Here is a 20,435-nt window from a genome sequence, read left to right on the forward strand (position 1 = left end):
GCGGAGATGTAGAACAATTTCCACCCATCTAAAGCTAGGTGTCTCGATGTGACGTCATCGTTGCGACCAATCGCAACGGGCGTTACATACTGCTTAGGTCGATACCTAGTACAAAAAATTCGGACTGAAATCAACTCATTGTTAACATGAGTGTGTGTTGGGCCCATTCCCACCCATGAAAGCCCTTTCATTCAGGTCGTTAGAGACATATAGTCCTACGACCTGACGGCTAAATTAGCATTGCTCCTTGAGCACATAAACGCCCTGGGAATGTGGCACTAATTCCTTCCCCCAGGAACATTTAGCATCCCGCTATGCGGGAATAAACCCGTTGCACATGCCCATCTGGGCGCACGCGACGTAAATCAAATCAATCAATCAAACGCTGAGAGCGTACGTCAATGTGGTAGTCACGTGACACCAACAAAAACATCGCTGACACGTGCTCGGTACTTCTTGAAAATGGTTTCTGGTCGTTGTTCTAAGGTTAAATATGTTGATAATTAAGTGTGCATTATATTTATTTACAAACATTAAGTGACTTCTATATAGTATGTCCAATTTCTATGTACAACAACTATGGAAATTTGTTTGTCGATATCACGTGACTATATGACCTATGATGTAACTGACATTTTGGTTGCTAGATTTGTATAGTCATGTGATTCGGGATGCAAATGAACAGATCCAGGTCAAATTTCAGCAACGACGTACATTCGTCTCGTCTGGCAGCGGAATAAAAACATGACGAATGCAATGCTCACGATTTTTGAAGAAAAAAAAAATCAATCATATTCCTGTCGATTTCATGCAGGTATATCTCGATGAAAGGTCGTTCCAGTAAGCGGCTACCCATGTCGACACCAAATGGTGTCGGCGAATTTCAACTGTTCGATAGGGAATGGAATGGACTCGGACCCTACACCCCAACATACATATCCAAATATCAAAAATGGGGTGACAAGGGTCAGAGGAAACTCTGACTACTCAGAGTTGAGATGGCAAAGATCCATTACTGTGAGCGCTTTAGACATTTGAGCCCCCCGTTGGACAGGTAGGCCAGTGGCTATGTCTGAAGTGTTCTCCATATGTTTGAAAGCACACTGTTTTATTATTACTATCTTGCACAAGGACTTAAGTTGCTTTGTAAGATTCACAAAATAAATTTGATCGGCTGATCGATATTTCACTCGGTGATTGCATTGTGTGTATTATATATGTTGAGGTGGAAATATATATATATATATATATATATATATATATATATATATATATATATATATATATATATATAACAGCGTGCTCTTAAAGGTCATTTGTATACATGTCCATTAGGCTACTTTCGTGAGGCAGGTTCTTTAAATTATGTTAGGAACTTAAATACATATACAAGTGTTATCGATATGTATACCCTCTCTTTCCCTCACAAACCTTGGGTTAATGTCACAAGCACAATACTTGCATAAAAGATTAATAACCTTATCGTGTAAACGTGTAGAACAAATAATACGTGTTTAATGTTGAACTGTTCATAGAGATTTCTGTATCTGAATGTAGAACTGATCCAGTACAAGTTTGATCTCATGCTTACAGTAGGCTGGATGCTAAGATTTTATTTCACATCTTTCAGCTACTAGTAAATTTATTATAAATCACTGTATTGATTACAATTACAAAAGGATCTCTAGTCATGATAGGAATGGATGTTATAATGCGACCAGAATATATGGCGGGCAAGTTGTTATGTTATCAGTTAAAGTTTTGAGCTGCAGTCAACTTAGTCAGTTGATGTGATTTTTTTATGTAGATCTATTATTACGTATTCTTGCTAAAATGAAGTATTTCACTTCTAAGTGTTTAACACAGTCCACAAAGAAACAGACTTAAAACATAAATTATAATACAAATGAATATTTAATTCATATTTTTAGCTACGAAGTTTTAAAGAATATAGCAGAAGATGAACCCAAGCATACAGAACCGATTGGCCAGTACATCATGCTTCACATCAACACCTGGCCGAGTGCTTTTACAACATACAGAGAAAATGAAGACACCTTCAGTATCTGAAGTATTTGCTATTGAATCAGGAAGGTAAAAATTATAAATTTCTTGCAAAATGTTTTTGGGGGGTGTCTTACAATTGTCATTCTACTGAAAACAATGATTGAACAAATGCAATGATGTTAAAGGACATTATTATAACTGTGCCAGCAGGTTGAGTTCCCACTTCATACTTTTCTTTGTTTCTTTGAGTTAGAAAAAACCTTTGAATGGGTACTTCAACTGTGCCACGTGATGCATGCAAAAAAGGCATAATATATGAACTGTCATTGTTTTGGTTAGGCAAAAAAGTCCCAGTATACTGTGCTGGCTAATCCAATAATCACAGCTGTTTTTTCCCCCCACTCACTACTTAGAGGACCAGCGATTGTATATTGAAATTGTGTCTACATATCTCATGTGCAATTTCCCATTTATAGCAATGTCCCACATGCAGTTCATGCTAACACCCTTTTCCCATCTATCCACTTAGCTCATGATGAAAGCACATCGGACATATTTAATTATAAAACAAAATACTGAGATAACAGACTTTAAGTTTTTCTTAACACACTGGCATTTATTTAGAAATTTATTCATTCTGGCTGATGATAGAACTTACCTGGGATTTAATTCACAATACTGTAAGTTCTTTTTAAATTTTTATTTTTTATTCTTGGGAATTAAATGTTTTGTTGATTTTTCCAAAACTTTTTGGTTTTCACTTTTTACCAATATAAAACTTTTGGGATTGGAAAGCTGTTTGTTTTGATAATTGCTCTTCATGCACTTTTAACTTTATTTTTTCAGCCTTTTCAAGGTTGCCAAACAAAAGAAAAATATGGCTTCATTACAATGGTCCTAACACATCATGAACCAGTTTTGGTTTTTATGCAAGACTACTTGCAGCTATGAACAATTTTTGGTGAGTTTTCAGTCCTTGTATTTGAAACAGATATATGTAAACGTTTGCTACTGTATATTTTTGTATGAAATAAAAATTACGGCACATAATCCTTATCTTCTGATTTCTTTTAATGCATATTTTATTCATATATACACATCACCAAATCTAGGTATCTAGTCTATTAAAAGTAATTTATATGAAATGTCAGAGTAGTGTGGAATATTAAAGGAACATTGATCCGAGCAAAACTGCGATCCTGCTACATTAACTATTAACCAAATCTACAATGTAGCTTTCACTTGATGAATTAAATCAAGTTGTCTTATCAATGAGGTCACCATGTCCCAAGCAACCAGCTTTAGGTGCTATAGGTATAGATTGTGGCATTCTTTCAGAGTAGAGTATCTGGAGGAGTGTCCTACCTCACATCACCAATACACATGAGTAGATCCTCTCACATGGCCAATGTATTAATAAATGTCTTCATGAACCTTTGTTGGAGAATTAAGAGTGGACAAAGCCTTGACTTGATCCCAAGAAGGATACTAAAGTCCTAAAAACCTTGGGACAGGTGCTCTTGGACCAAAGGTTCCTAAACAGAGTGAAATATTACTTAAATTTCAGGTATGCCATTTCAGGATTTCAATAATTGCATGGTATTTAATAGAAAAATGTGAAGACCTCTTGAAATGTTTATATTCTCAACTTAAGAATAAATTACTGTGTATATTTACCATTTGATGATCTGAAAAAGTTAGCATTCATAAGCTGTGTGCACATGATACATGTACAGTGACTCTCCTTCTCAAGTCTTTGGTAATTTCAGGTATAATACATGCACATAAGGTATGAACAATTCCTTGATACTCTATAAATAAATACTTCAGTAAAGATTTTATGCATGCAAAAATTTACCAACAGTAATGATTATTTAATAATTTTATTCATCTGTTAGCCGATTACAGATAACACATGTTACAAGATACATGTTTTTGATAATTGCAGAAGCACTGCTGAGCTTGAAGTTTTTCATCAGCAGATCATGATGTTCTGTGCCAAGAGATTTTCATACACCCCTCCTGTGTACAGGATTATGAATGAGCTAACTGATTTGGATCACAGTATCCATAGTAGCAGAGGTGTAATGAGAAATAAAGAAAGGGAGATAGTGTAAGTTTGTTTCACTACAGGAAATTAGAAATAATTTTATATATTCGTTGTACATTATTGGGATTGCTTGGACATCAAGCCAATGGAATATTATTCACATTTACAAGTCACGAAAACTTGGTATTAGAGTACAAGTCATTTTGCAACAATCGGCACACATTGTTTTACATTTGTGGTAAGGAATCTTAATATTTCCATGCATACAGATCTTGTAATTAGTATTGTTATCATTCTAGTGGATATTTATTTTGATCTGAACAATGCAAGTCAAATAGATCCAATGATATGTATATCACTTTCCCAGGGGACTGACATACTTTATTAAGATGTATGGGATTCATGGAATTTTATCAGGACATTTTGGGAAGATGCTGTCATCATGATGATGTGATGATTACTAGCTAATACCAGTTCATGTTGCCTTCTGAAGGAATGGGCAAAAATGCATCCTGTCTCACATAGTACTTTGCACATAGAACAAATAAGAACAAAAACAACCCCTCAACAACTTCTTTCTTGGGAACTGATCATGAGGCTCTAATATTGGGTGAAAAGTTAATATGGGTTAGCATGGGGATGCTTATCACATAAGTTAAGAAAATAAAATTTTCTTTAAAACAGGTATCGATGTTACAACAAAAAAGTGGCCGATGGTCCATCTACCCTTACAAGGAAAAGAAAACATATCCCTACATCAGGGAGCTTATGTTGACTTGAGGGAAAGCAGGGTATGCAGAGGAGAGGAGAAATAAAGAAAGATGATTCCAGGAAAATTTGTAGAAACCTGGTGCCTCAAGAACCACCATCAACTCTAGTTTTGGTGAAGGAGAAGATCTCTCGATTTTAGTTATGTAAAGTATGAAACAGTGTCTGATATATGGTGGTCCCTGCTAACGCATGTTACACTTTATATAATATCCTGTAAATATCAGTAGTTGAAAATAAAATAATGTATAATACTGTATCTGCAATTGCTGAAAACTTTTTTTATTGATTATTTATGACCTTCTTGGTGCCCACACTGTTTATACGCAGAAATAGATTTGTGTTAAAAAAAATCTAAATGAATAATTTTGTTCATTTACAGCTTTTTAATTAGTATAGAAACTTATGTATTAATACATCCAGCCAACAGCACAATCTGCTCTCGCCCCATACGTATCATTAAAAAATAAGGCACTGTAGTGTGAACTGTTCATCGCTATCTTGACCAGATACATGTATACATACGGTTGAAAATCAAACCCCAAATAATCCCTACTGTTCGTCCAATGCTTAATACACCGATTCATAGGGTAAGATAATTCACCTCACATTTATACAAATGATTTAAACATTATTTGCTAACAATCAGTTCATCATATACATAATAATAATCAGTGTGTGAGAGTGTAATTTGAATTTGTAACGTACCTTGAACAATTTTTCAATCATATCGTTACGATACATGCAGTGTAGTAGTTTATAGTGATATGTAGCACTGGGGCATCATGCCGTAGACCAGTCACATTATCCTGACACTAGGCCCACCATTCATGACACTAATCTGACGAGCGCTTAGCGAGGCAGCTGTTAGTACCATTTTTAAAAGTCTTTGGTATGACTCGGCCAGGGTTCAAACCCGTGACCTCCCTTTAAACGTATGAATTTGACATCATCAGCTCTAAATGTCTCAGTACCTTTCCACTACCAAATCCTACTACTCATCATGTTTAGTTCTTGTTGCTGCTTTAGTAGTAGTAGTAGCAGTAAATGTTACTGCTGCTGCTGATGTCTCAAAGGCCGTGAGCATGGATGTAGTGATGTATGTTTTAGAAATCTTTCGGATAAGCTAAAGGCGTCTGATATATTCGTTTCAGGCACTTTAACTCAGCAAAAATGACTTGTAGCACATACACCGTTTTGTTTCCACTTCTTTCTTTCTGTCCTTCACAATTCAAAGCTTTCCTCGTCTCTTAATTTTATTTCCTTCTTGATGTCTTTGCAAACAAATCTCTCCAATTCTTCCTTCTGTCACTTCTGAAATCGTCCACTAATGGTAATGATTGCGATGGGAGTAAATGTGGTACTATCGTCACAGGCAAATATTTGTTGCGAAAACGACAGGAAATCAGTTAATAGTAGTGAATGGGGCCACCCTAGGGACAATTGGAATTACCATTAAAAACACCCCTGGGCCACTCTGGGGACTATGTAAATTTAACATGGGGAAAATTGCTGGGCCACTCTAGGGACAAGGGCAATTGAACATGGGGAATAGAGTTTGGGCTTGTCTAGGGACAATGGGAATTTAAGATGGGGAATAGAGTTTGGGCCTGTCTAGGGACTATGTAAATTTAACATGGGCGATATTGTCGTGCCACTCTAGGGACAAGGGGAATTGAACAGGGCAATAGAGTTTGGGCTTGTCTAAGGACAAGGGGAATTTAACATGGGAGAAAAAAACTACTTTAGGGACAAGGGGAATTTAACATGGGATTTTTTAAAAAAAAAATAAAAGAAAAAATGGGCTAGGCAATTGAAAGTCAAGATCTTTTTGAGACCTATGAGTGGCCCTGAAAAGGGCTTTTGGGTTTCTTCTAATTTCTTCTATTTCTCCACCAGCTTCTTATTTTCTGTCCTACACTTTTTCTATTCTTTTCTTTCTTTTTTTTCATCCTTTTTCTTCTTTTTCTCTTCTTTCTGCTTTTCCTCCTCTTCTTTCTTCCTCTTCTTATTTTCTTCTTCTTTTTCAATTTTTTCGTTCCATGCTCTCATCCTTATCCTTTCCTCTTCATCCTCCTTCTCCTCCTTTATTTCTTTCAACAGATCACTGACGATTTCCTTCAGTTTTCGTAAGTTGTTAATCTCCATCTTCACTCGATGGGGACTATAAGAATAGTGATCCTCGTTTAGCCTAACTAACATTTGCTCCATCATGCCCAAATTGTCCAGGATGTCTTGCAATTTTTTCATTTTATCAAGGTGGTTCGAAGCTATCTTCTTTTTTATTCTTTGCAGAATGATGTGAATGACGAACTTTGTGGGTTCTTATAGTTAAAGTGCGGACGTGAAGGAAAACATCCCCCTAAGACACAAAATTTATATTACCTAGATCATTACTTAAAACGCACGGACGTGAAGGAAAACATCCCCTACTTTTCTCATCTCATATTATCTACTATTCACATACGTGAAGCAGCAATAAACAAACCCAAAATCTACCATTCACACACGCAAAGCATTGAAATCAAACCCAAATCTACTATCCACACAAACCAACTTAAGCTCTTACAAAACCCAATAATCTACTATCCACACAAACGTACGTGAGCGCTTACAAACACAAACACATACACTCACTCTAGGAAAAAAAGAGTTTATATTCACACTACTCTACATACACACATTGGCAAATAGATTACTATATCTTTTCTAAAGGTTTGGGTAGCCCTGAAAAGGGCTGTTTTTTTTTCAAGAACTCCAGGGCACCTGGTTAATGATGGCACCTTCCAGGCCTGGCACCACACACACATCTCTGACTCCAATCTCCTTTCACTCTTCTTTTGACTGGGAGCGCAGAGGGAGGATGACTGGCTTCAGCACCCCAATCCTCTGTCTCTGGAATTTTATACAACATCCTCTCTCCTATTTTCTCTTTCTCCTCTTCCCTCTGTCTTCTCTCCTCCTCTTCTTTCTTTATCCTTGCCTCTTCTACTATGGCCTGGCATATTCCAGGTGCATCTGGAGTTCTAGAAGCTTTACAATTCTTATATTCATTGTCTTGCTGTTAACAGGTCGATGATGGGTAGCCCAACTGATGATTAGTTTTTAATTTATACTAAAAGCGCGGACGTGAAGGAAAACATCCCCTAAAACAAAATTTATTTTATCTAGATCATAACCAAACAACGCGCGGACCTAAAAGAAACACTCACTCACTTTTTTTTACTACCCATTAATATTTTAGAAATTTTCATTAATAATATACTATCCACATACGCGGAGCAGCAATAAACAAACCCCAAATCTACTATTCCCACACGTCAAACATCAAAAAACATTATCTACTATCCACACAAACGTACTTGAGTGCTTACAAACACTAACACATACAATTACACCAGAAAAGAGTCAGTGTTTATATTCACACTACTCTTCATACACACATTGGCAAATCGATTGTTATTTCTTTTCTAGAGATTGGGGTAGCCCTGAAAAGGGCTGGTTTTTTTGTGTGCGAAGTTGAAGCTAGGGCGATCTTTCATATTCTAAGAATGCGAGGTCCTCTGACGATAGAATTTCTGACAATAGGTCTGCTTCTTCGGAAAGAAAAGAAGAACTCTTTGGTGTCGATACGACAATCGACAAAGCCTCTGTCAGGTTCAGGTTGCTGCTGCTGTTGTTGCTGTTGCTGCTCTCTCTGCTGTTTCTGAAGTCTGTACTTCTCTGTCCATTCTTCTTTCTCCCTGTTCAGTTCTTCTCTGAAGAGCTCTTCTATCAGATCTTCAGTGACTTTTAACATTCTCACATTCTCTATCTCTTCTGGCTTCAGTATCAGACTGTGTCTGACCCTATGCAAATTCACGTAGGCTTCGTTTAGCTTAGCTAGTTTGGAGCACATCTTCGTAGGAGGATGAGTCGGCAATGGATGGTTAGACTGGAAACTACCCCGGTTTTTAAAGTCAAAGCGCGGACTTGAAGGAAAACATCCCTACACGGTTTTAGAGTCGGAACGTTCAATGAGTGTCATGAGAGGGATAGTAAGAAGTCAAAGAGCATGAATCAAAATTCTTATAGCCAAACAAAAAGACAAAGGCATTTTTTTTCAAAACAACATTTTTTATTCAAAATCACTTAACACTAACAAACAACTCTAACATTTTTAACAATAATCCAACAATATAACATCAAACATTTTTTTTCAAATGACAAACATTTTTTTCCAACTAACACACTATTTTGGACAAGGCTGACAACGTTGTGAATGAAATTGTGATTTCCACTGTTGGAAGTCATTAGGCCATTGATGGACACTACGTTTCCTAGCATGAGACAAAAGATAAGCATAATGGTCACAAAACCATTGATCTGCTTTCACATCGTTTCTAGAAGAAGAACAAGGATCAAAATGAGTCACTAAATGTTCTAAGGAATAGCCCAGGCTGTGATGATGCAGAAAATACACACAATATTGTCCACACACCAAGGAATCTGTGCCTTGTAATTTCACATTATTGAATCGGGTGGTCTGAGCATTTCTTCTCATAAAGTCAATGATATCGTCTTCCAAAGGAGGCAATCCATACGAATTGAAATATTCCACACATCCTTCTTGAGGAAAGTAGACGGCTACCCAGTGGGTTCCTGGGAGATGACTGTCGTCTGTGTTGATCACATAAGCTAGATGGTCTTGAGGTTTACGATGAGGGAGTTCATCTTTAGCACAGACGACAGGATTCCAAGAAGCAGTGTACGAGCTGTGGTTCAAAAGGTAATAAAGTTCCCAGGTATCCATTGATTTGTGTGTTTTTGCCTTCACAGGTAATGATAAGTGATCAATTCGATCCTGACTTTTTGTTTGAAAATGTCTGACAAGTAAAAGGCGTTTAGCTCCAACTTCTTACTCTGGTCCAAGAGAGATTCGATGTGACGGCACTCCAGAGACGTTAATGGAGGAGAAGAATGTTTATCCAGGCCTTTATACCACTCGTTCAACACGAATTCTATTTTGATGTGATCCCAAGCTTTGTCCAGATATTCGTCCAATTTTTCTTCTTGACTTAACATCAGACATTTGTCGTGTTGAATTTGACTGGGATGATCGTTGTGACATCCATAACACTCTTCCTTGATCAATTCTTTCATTATATCTGCCAGGAATGTAACAAAACAGGAGACTAAATGGGCTTCTTGTTCTGGCCATCTCGACTTCATCATGATAACTTCTTCGTCTTTGTCTTGAGATTCTTCTTCCCTGGTCTCCTCACATTCCATCTCCAAAGTTTCTCCACTAGGTAAAGAGGGATAACAGTCTTCCATGGCTTCTAATAGTCTAGAATGACTTCTCTCAAACTGCTGATTTCTATGGTATTGTCAAATTCTGCATACTGGAGGACGTTCACTGTATGATCTGGAGGTGGATTTGCAAACTGAAGTTCCACACGAATCTGACCGGATATTATAGGGTGGAAATTTCCCTCGTCGCTGCCTTGGTCTGGAGTGAAATCAAAACCCCACAAAGCATAGCCTCCTGCATAATCGTCGTACGTAATACCGTGACTGGTGTTGGTTCCTAACTGTCCCGTGGCTTCGTACAGGGACAAGTACGATCTCAAATAATTCTTCGCGACACCAAAGTTAGGCTCAAAGGGTCGGGTGCACAAGGTCTTGCCGTCGCGACTGACTTCGATCTTGGACACATTGTAATGTTGAAACTCAAAAGGATTTTGATCGTTGGTTCCGTTGAAGGCTGAATTCCTGACGATACCAACAATCAAACGCTTGGGTAACTGTCCTTGGAACAAATGATCTTCGATCATAGATCGCTGTCCAGCGGGAATGGTGAACGTTTTCACTTCTACGCGTCGTATCGGATACTTGGCGGTCGTTCTGCTCAACGTCTGACTGACGTCGTTTCCCACTTTAGGCAACACTTCCACACGACGCACGTAAAGTCGGGCTTCTTGAATGATAGTTTTGTATTCATTGGCATTGGCCATCAAATGGAAAGCGGCACTGCTACGATTCAGTCTCAGACGGATATCCACCCCGTTGAGCAAATACTTTTCTTGTAACAACATGTCCAAATGCAAACGATCCATCAGTTCTAAACTTCGCCCTTGCAGAATTTTCTTACGACGGTCGTTAAACCCCACATTGTGAGGATTGTCATCTTCTGTTAGGACTGTGTTGTTAAACGTGGCTACACCTGCCGTGTCAGGTTTCCATACCACGCAAGCATCCAGATGAGTATTCTTGGCTTCTTTTCCGTACGTCAAGAGATTTTCCAGGTAGGCACGATATGGGTAAGTATCCATGCTGCTGCTGACCAGTTTGTTATTCAAGTACAAGTCCACTTCGCTGAACAAGGAATGCATGAAATTGTTGACAGGAGCTACTCTAGCATCGCCTCCTGGATTGGTGTTGTCCGTTTTGATCACTTTCACTTTCAAGTACGGGTAACTGCTATTCAGATCGATGTAATCTTCGGGCTGTCCTTTGATTTCAAACTCGATGGGAGCGGAATCCGTCAAAGAGGAGAGGGATGAAATTCCACCCACTGGGATTCTTGCATGGTCATCATGGGGGGGGGGGGGGGGGCAAGGCAAACAGATCCAGTTCAGACTTGGAACAAGCGCAAGACTCTCGGTGCATCTTTTTTTCTGTTTTTTCAATAATCGAAAACGTCTAAGTCTCGAACGGTTCTTCTTTTCTTTGCCTTTCTAGCTTTAGACGTGTGAAGTCTGGTGAAAGGGTGTTTTCTTCGTCGTCTCTTTCTGCCTTATCCTTGCTGAATGCCTGACTCAGGAGCGTGCAGGGCATTTATAGGTGTTTCTCGTCGGCCCAAAAGGTCTTTGCCCGTTTGCAACAAGACATTTTTGCCTGCCCTCAAGAAGGCTTCTTTGGGGTTTTGTTTGTCGATGATAACATTTTGGAGAAATTCTTTGCCTTGCATCAATGCCGCATCTTTCATGGCGTGCAATTCGCGTGTCACCATCGGTTTCAACACCGGGGCCACAGAACGAAAGGCCGATTTTAACATATCTCCTAAACCGTGTCCTCGCTGTCGAGCAACCCCTCGGTACACTGGATACATGACTTACGAGTCGTGAGAGAACCGTTTTCGAAAATGGAGTTTCACTGTGACTTTTCCTTTGGTGAATGAAATATTTTGTCCCAGATCTCCTTTTATAGCAATGTTGACCGTGTCCAAATACGACTTACTGACAGGTAAATAGTGAGGATGTACAAATTAGCGGTGAACGTGGTAAGTGTTTCCACCTTCCTCGTCAGCGTTCGTGGCAGAATCCACTTTGAAAGGAATGACACGCAGTAACGGTACGGAGGTGTGTCCCACCACGTTATACTCCACCCCATCGGAGTACACAAACATCAAATTCAGTCCTTGGTTCAGTTCTACCGGGGCACGAAATAACTTGGTAAAAGACTCGTTGTCGTAAATGATTGGTAATTCCTTTTTCTTGATTATGGCCATTCTCATGTCCATGTCTCCGCCCAACATGTCAAACAATTCAGGACAAAATAAAATGGACACGATTTTACTCCCGTCAAATTTCATCAAGAAGCGACGAGCTGCTTTGTGGTATTCCATGGTGACACTTTTTTTGAAACTTTCCAAAGCTTTCATAAACACGACATTAAACCTGGAGGCTATGGTTCTGACCAAATGTAGACCACTAAAATAATAGCCTGGGGGAATGAACAAGTGATAGGTGGTGTACTTTTGATTTTTTGTGCCAGGGGTTTTCTTGTCATATTTGCCATAGGTATCCAAGTACTGTTGCTATGGTTCGTCATGAACTTCCACATCAAAAAAATTTTGATTGGGAAGGACATTGAGGACTTGGGTTGGGTGAATGATTTCTACTAAAGCCACTTCCCAATGGGCTTCGTGATCTAATTGGATGGCCTGAGGTAATTTGGCCGTGTAACAGCACAACGTGTTCTTGGGAAACACCGCTATGGAACTGTCACTGGGTAAGGTTGAGTAAAATTGGTTGTTATTGTTCATAATTCCAGAGTTCTGTGGCTGTCCGAGGGGTTACTGGACGTCAGAGGAGTGTCTCCGCCCAAAATGGGGTTGTTATTGTTGTTGGAGTGGTGACTGACACTGGCACTGGACACAAGGTTCCCGTTGTTCCCGTTCGAGGTGAATTTCAGGGAGGAATTAGGAAGCAGGTAACCGATGCAACTGCTCAATAAAATGGTCCACAATTGTTTGTCTCCTTGTTGCAAACTCAAATTGGCAATGACTGCACCGATGACACAATACACCACGAAGATTTGGCAGAAAAAGACGATTTGCGTTTTAGGCACACGTTCTCCACATCACACCCACAAGGGTTGTTTCTGTAAATCTTGCACAGAAGAACTGGGTGAAGGAGTGGTCGACGTAGCTGCGTCTGTTTGAAAGGGCATGATGGTCACTTCTTTTTATAGTCGATGACTTGCGAGGCGTCGATCCAAGAATCAAAACTGGGTGGATATCCTTTCCAACGTACTTTGACTTCTTTGACACGTCGTTTGCCCACTTTACGGGTTCTGCGTTCGAGAATGCTTTCGATGTCGTACACGTCGTCTTCTTTTTTGGTGACACGTTGTAACTCGGGCAAATAAAACGTTCCTTTGAGCACTTCTCCGTTCATGTCTTCCAATTTATAGACGGCAGGATGACGACCATGCACTCGTCCAGTGACACGAAACAATTCGGTGGTTCAGGAAGGTAAGTAACCTTTGTCGAAAGTGCGTTTGGTTTTGCCAATGCGCACCCAATCTCCTACGTCCAACACTCCACTTTTCTTGGGGACAGCCCTCGTCGGGGACGCACCAAACAGGCGCTCAAACACCAGCACTTCGTTTTCGGGAGTCACTTCTTGCGGGGCACGTCCAATACTTCGATGGTAAGATTGGTTGTACGCTTGCACCAGGTGTGGTAAGATGTCGATGTACTTCAGAGTGTGGTGATGCGTAAAATATTTCCACATGCGTTCTTTCAAAGTGCGTTGAAAACATTCCACGATGCTGGCTATGGTTTCAGGATTCTCGGTGGTAAAAAATGAATGTCACGTTTCTTTAATTCTTTTTAAAAAGCTTGGTTCAGAAATTCGGTGCCTTTGTCCGTTTGCCATCGAAGAGGGTGACGACCGCGTTGTTTCAACACCCGTTGCAGTGCTCGCACTAACTCGCTGCTCGATTTGGAAGTCAAGGGTACGACCCAGGCAAATTTGGAAAAGACGTCGATGACACAAAACAAATATTTGTAGCCGCGATTGTAGCTGGCCAAATGAGAGACATCGGCTAAATCGGCTTGCCATTGATGATCGATGCCTTCCACTCGGGTACAACTTCTGGCAAACTTGCGTCGAATGGGTTTGTATAAAGTGTAGGTAGCTTGTTCTTATAACCATCGTTGCACTTGAGGTAAACGGAGACTTTTCAGTCGAGTTTTGGCAGCACGATACAATTTTTGAACTCCTGCGTAGCCTGCAGGATGGGAGGGATCGTAGTAAATGCTGACTAAGACTTTTTCCATTTGTTGGTTTGTGTGTTAATAAGGCACACATTCTTGGAAGATGCTACTCTTTTTCTCTAGGGGTACTTTCTTGGATTGTAATGCTTTGCGTGTGCGGCCGGCAATAGGTGTCGAGGAGGAGGAGGACGATGTCTGAACAGGGGATATTTTTTCTTGTTTCACTTCTGTCTTCACCTTCTTTTTCTCTTCTGATGAAGAAGGGGTGGTCATCATCTTTTTAATCCATCCAATTCTGGAGGTAGGTGGTGTTGTTAACTTGCGTACTTTTTCTGGTGAAGTTTGAAACCCTTCCTCTTCTTCTCCTTTTTCTGTTTTGGTCACTGGTAGTGGTGGTAGTGGTACTGGTGATGGTGCTGGACTTTTCATCAAGGTCTTAAAATCTTTCAGAGTGGGTAGAGCTGTTTCGACTAAAGCTTTCTGGTGAAAGAGTTGCAGTCGTTGCAAGAGTTGACCGTACTTTTGCGATTTTTCTGTTTCGGACAAATCTTGGCGATCCATCAAGGGCTGCAATTCGTGTTGTAACTGGGACATTTCGCTCAAATTGGGATTGGGAGGTAAATTTGGGGTGCGTTGTTCTTGCCACCGATGGTATTCCATCCATCGTTTGTAAGGTACTAAAGCTAGTTTTCGTCCTTCCATGGGATGTCAGGGGTCGATTCTGAGATCTTGGGACTTCGGAGGGCCTTTTTATCTTGCTCCCACCAGTCCTCCCAACATGGTTCCCAGGACTCCTTTCAGCAATGGGCCTAGCAAGAGGGGTAAAATTCCTCCACGTTGGACCAACATCTTCTTTTTTGACGAAGGGGAATTTTCTTTTGAACCATTTGGCGAAGAACGTGACGATGTTTGCCTAAGCATTGTTTCTGGTGTTTGGACAAAGGGATCGTGCCTTTCAACACGTTCAAACAACATTCGCACACGGTATCGATGACCTCTTTGGAGGCTGATTGAATGAGTTTTTTCGTAGAGGTGGAGAAGCTTTGGAAAGGACAGATAACATGTCCCCATGTTTGACTAAACGAGGAGGCAGTCCTTTCCTTTTCTTTCCTTGGGTTTTAGAAGAGGGATGTTTTCTGGAGGGTGACATCTTTGAGTCTTCAGCACCAAAAACACTGATACCCCTACTTAGTCACAGACCTTTTTTATACTGGAACGCGTCGCCACTGATTGTCTTTACGTCGTATCAACTTGGGGACAGGCATGACACGTCGTGCAGGGGTACGCAACGGACTAAATCGAGCCAGTTCTTGCTTGGACAAATCCAGTAAACTTTGTAACATGCCCGATCTCTCTTTGACTTTGATTTTGGGAGAAGGTACTTTGTGAGCAGCGGCCACTGCCGCTAAATTGGAGGGTCCTGCCACTGGGGAAGTTCTTGGGGTCATCAACGGAGACGTTCTTGGTGTGATCAACGTCTCCAAGTACTTTTCAGTTCTTGGTGTCATCAACGGAGAAGTGACTGAACCTGAGGCTACCGGAGACGCGGTCACCGTAGTGACAGGTCGTGGTTTGCGAGTGTAAGGTTGCGTCCTGGTTGAAGTGCCTCTCTTGCGACTAGTTTTCTTCTGTGGGCTTTTCTTTTTCTGGGGACGTTTTCTCTGTTTCTTTTTCTGGGGGCTTTTCTTTTTGCGGGGTGGTGTCTGGTAAGAGGAGGGTCCCGCCACTGGAGAAGTTCTTGGAGACACGTTTCTCCTTGGGGACCTGGATTGCCACCGTGGCTCTTTTTCTTCTTCTTCGAGCTTCGTTTGACTTCTTTTCTCTTGGGAGGAACTTTTGGAGCATTAGGATCCCATCTTAAGAGAGAGCGAATGATGACCCCTCCTAGAGTACCGCTCCCTCCAGCTTTCAAAATGATTTGTTTTTTGGCTTGAATTTCGATGCGGGGATCGGCCAGTTGGGTCAAAGCGACTTTGTTTCGATCAAAAAAGCGTTTGGTTTGATGAGGAATCTGAATGATCCCTTGGAGTAATTGACGTGCTGTCACCGTGAACCATCGTAAGACTTGTTTGAGACTAGCTTCTAAGACACGAGCTCGTGTTTGTGGATTTTTTTCTCGACTGATGCCATACAAGGCACGAATCAATTTGACGGGAAAATGTGACTGAAGGGACGTCATGTTCAAACTGTGTGAGACAGACGAAAAGTGTCTGAGGTTTTTATAGATTTTTCTTTTTTTTGGAGTGAAATTAAGTCGAGGGCGGAGACGTGTACAGGACAGGCCCTCCGTCTTGGCCCCAGTGGTGAAACAAGTGGGTACGAAATCGCAAATCCTCGGGGTCGTAGGTTTGAAATCGACGAATTAATAGGCGTGTGGTGTTTGGGTGGCATCGTCGTACGCCTGAGCCAGCCAAGGCGTTCCTAAATGTTTGGCTAAGACTTGCACTTGCGATTTATCTCGAGGGCTTTTAAACAAGACCACGTAATGCGCATTGAGACTGATGGTGCGATGGGCTTTACTTTGTTGAAACAAATTTTGGGTGATGTAAACCACACTGGCATTACGGTGATGCCCTTTGCGCGTGAACCACAGTTTAATTTCTTCTTCGTCTTCTCCTAACATGTCGTCGAAAATGACCAAACGGGTTTGACGGGAGTCAGAGACGATGCCGTCGTCTTCTTTAGGAATGCCTTCCACAAACACGATGGAATCGCCTTGACTTTCTCGCAAGAGACTGTACGCCGATTGCCACTCTTTGTAACACCACACGATGCGTTGAGGTGGACGATCGATCAAATGATGTTTATGTTCGATCGAACGTTTGACGAATTCGGTTTTGCCTGAACCGCTAGGTCCAGCAATGAGCATGTTAAAGGGATGGCGAAGATACAAAGCCTCCCAACTGGCACGATCTAAGTGGTTGTCGGTGACTTTGACAGTGGAGGAAGAGGGAGCAGAGAGAGCAGAGGAAGCCATAGTGTTAGGAATGTCACTTGTGACACGAAAACAAACAAGACAAGAGTTTATATACTTTTTTCAGGACACGTTTATTGAATGTTTTAAACATGAACACAAAAGACAAAAATACATAAAGGCCAAAGGCTTAAGTATAAGGATAAAAGGCACATGATAATCATCAACGTGGAATAAAAACAAGCGTCTGTACAACATGTTTTGGGTAATGTTCTGACCAGTTCTATAGGGGGTAAGGTCACACAAGTGTCCTCCCGAAAGGGTCTTTGAGGCATGTCCACTACAGTCCTGTCCTGGGTGACGGGTTCTTCTTCTGGCACCGTCACTAGCACAGGTTGAAAAGTAACATTTTTCTTTGGACGTTGAAAGGAAGGATCAAAACTCTCGTGCATACTGGGCCACTTCTTGGGTCCATGCCTCAAAATCCCATTTTTTCCAGGCAGGGACATCTGTCCAGTGGGGGTGTAAGTCACAAGCTACACACACATCGTCATACACGTCTTGGGTAGCTAAAAGTTGACGAATCTTTTTTTCCTGTAGAGGTCGAGAAGTATCCAGATGAAAACGTTAGGCTTTGAGCAAAATGAGTCTCTCGTGAACATTTAAAGGCACCACTTTCATGTTGAATGGGGTGGTAAATACTGTTCGTAAAGGGTCCACAAGGAATCGGCTGGTAAACGAAATCCCAAAAAACAAGTCACTAAGACACACACTAAGACCCAAATTGAACGGATACAGTTCTCGTAATAATTGATGGTAATGATCCACGGTTTGAATATGGTCATAAGCCGTGGCATGGATTCCTGATTTTATAGTCTCTTTATTTCGGAAGCAGTAAAGGTACTTTCTAACTAGACATCTTCGTTCTCCAGTGGGGAATCTAAATCTTGCATACTGTAACCTACCCTTCAGAGTTTGTTTAGATGTTTCGTCTTCCGCTGAGCAGATTCCACGTAAAATATGTTGGTAATCCTTTAACTCGTCTTCTTCAATGCGTTGCTCTAGGTGAATCTCGAAGTAACCAAAATGATGAACATTTAGTTCATTCACTAACTGAAAGTGTTGAACAAGGTCTGACCACTGAAACAATTTCTGACGAATCATTCCTCTTATACCATTCAGATACCAGTGGTTAAAGATCTGTTGACGTAACGGATGCAGTTGTTCTTTACGTTTGACTTGTATTTTGACCAGCTCTCGGTAAATGCGTTCTCTCAACTCCACCGGCAAAGCACGAATGTTCTCTTGAAAAGCATCCATGAATAGATCAGTCCGTACAATTCACAATCTTCTCCTAGAGCAAAAGTAATCCACATAGTGAGTTATTTCTGACCACTGCCATTCAGGGTAACGTCCAAGAATCTCATTGAACTCTTTTGATGTAAACAGTTTAGAGTAATATAATAGGACGAATGCACCCTTGACCCAGAGAAATCTAACACATTGATTAACTTTTTTCACTTTCCTCTTGTGAATTTCTCGGCACAAATGTTCTACAGTCACCCATTGATATTTCACTCTGGCAATCCCCTGCCAAACTTCCTTGGAAATCTTCTCTTGCAGTTCTTTAGGTAATGATTCAATATCGTTTTTCAAATGGAGTTTAAATACTGGTCTCGGTGATGTCCAACATTTGACTCCTAGCCAATCTGGTTTCTTCTTCCTCGACGACATGGTAAGTTACTTGAATGTCTCGGTCCCACTAAGGGTAAGTAATGACAATTCGGTGTCCAACGAGCATGTTCTAGGTAGGCCGAATCTTGCGGTTCCCAGTGGTGAAGTGACACACCGCAACTGAAGCACTTGACTTTATCCCCTTCGCCCAAGTAGAAAAATCCGGCTCTGGCTAATTCTTCAGGGGTCGGTCCTCCCAGATACTTAGGCCATTTTCCTTTGAACGATTGAAGACGATTTTCAAAGTCGCAGTATTCCGACAAACGCACAGGAAACGAATATTCGTCTTTCACAGGTTCGTTTCGATGAGGGTTGGGTGACATGGACAGGAGTTTGCTCAGGGCTGGATGAATCCGTAGGGGGGTAGACGTGAAGGTGGACATTCACCTTTAAAACGAAACCCAGTAAAGTGTCCAAGAGGACGAGCGGCATCGCTTTCGCATCCCTCAGGTTTGACACGCACAGCATCACTTTCCATGATAGGGGTAGTGAGAACAAATTTCCCATGATGCTTTACGGCATCGCTAAGGTCGCAACGTACAGCATCGTTCTCATCGCAAGGCTCACAATCGCATTCCACTTCAGAAGCCCCAAACTTGAATTGTGCCTTTCTGAACTTGTTTTGTGTTTCTCAGAAATTATTCATCTTGTTCCCTTGGTCTTGGTAGTCACAATGAACTATCGATCTTGCCTAGGGTTCCTTTTTATATACAGACCAATACCGACGTGTTCATGCGGTAAGGTGAAATGATTGGGAAGTCGCACTCGCTTCTGGTACACGATTTGATAGACTTTTTCCAAGGGTCGGCTGACGACGTGGTGAGTGGGTAAACGTACAATCTTGTTGGGTTGATAGGTGGTCACTTTAAAGTGTTCATCTTCTCTAGACTGCAAGGCTTCTTTCAATACCCCAAAGTTCACCACTCGACTGGTACGATAATTCAGAGTCAGTCCTTTCACTTTACACGTCGTGTGCACTTCTTGTTTGTCCCGGTATTCGTAGCCGTAATTTTTAGGACCGCCACTGTCGAAACTTAGAATCTTGTCGTCGGGGTGCTCATCTGTCCAGGCTCCTAAACGGTTTCCTTCGATGTCAGGGTGCTGTTGACTCGGGTGATGGATGTAAATGCAACTGTCCGTGTCAAAGTACAGGACACGTTCCCCTAACAGTTCTAAAGTTTAGTACAGTATTAAGCGAGCATGAGCTGTCACGTAATCCGCAATGATGGCATTTCCAAAGGGGTCGTCTTCTACAAAGTCCAGATCTTCTTCGTAATTGACCAAGATCAAATTCTTGCGAACGACGTCCACCTGTTTAATGAATTTTGTTTTGTCGTGAATCATCTGGAAGTCGCGGGAAGGTTCTGTCAAATACTCCGTCATGGGTAAACACGGCCGTTGTGCCATTTTACCCCACAAGCAATTTAACATCACTTTGGCAAACGATCGCCTGCCTTCGTTTTTCTCGATGTGAT

The 20,435-nt window shown here is 41.1% G+C and overlaps 1 long non-coding RNA gene across 2 annotated transcripts; it reads left to right on the forward strand.

Annotated features, from left to right (window-relative positions):
- The first annotated feature begins 724 nt into the window (after positions 1-724).
- On the forward strand, positions 725-4,113 carry LOC149800517 (uncharacterized). 2 transcript variants are annotated; one of them, XR_016420405.1, is made up of 4 exons: positions 725-1,054; positions 1,932-2,094; positions 2,854-2,968; positions 3,956-4,113. It is a non-coding gene; the product is annotated as an uncharacterized LOC149800517 (long non-coding RNA). The 2 variants fall into 2 exon arrangements; XR_016420406.1 differs by lacking the exon at positions 3,956-4,113 and having other exon boundaries at positions 2,854-2,976.
- The last annotated feature ends 16,322 nt before the right edge of the window (positions 4,114-20,435 follow it).

This window comes from Sinohyriopsis cumingii, chromosome 4 (genome assembly GCF_028554795.1).
Source record: "Sinohyriopsis cumingii isolate HCF-2022 chromosome 4, ASM2855479v2, whole genome shotgun sequence".
Taxonomy (NCBI): domain Eukaryota; kingdom Metazoa; phylum Mollusca; class Bivalvia; order Unionida; family Unionidae; genus Sinohyriopsis; species Sinohyriopsis cumingii.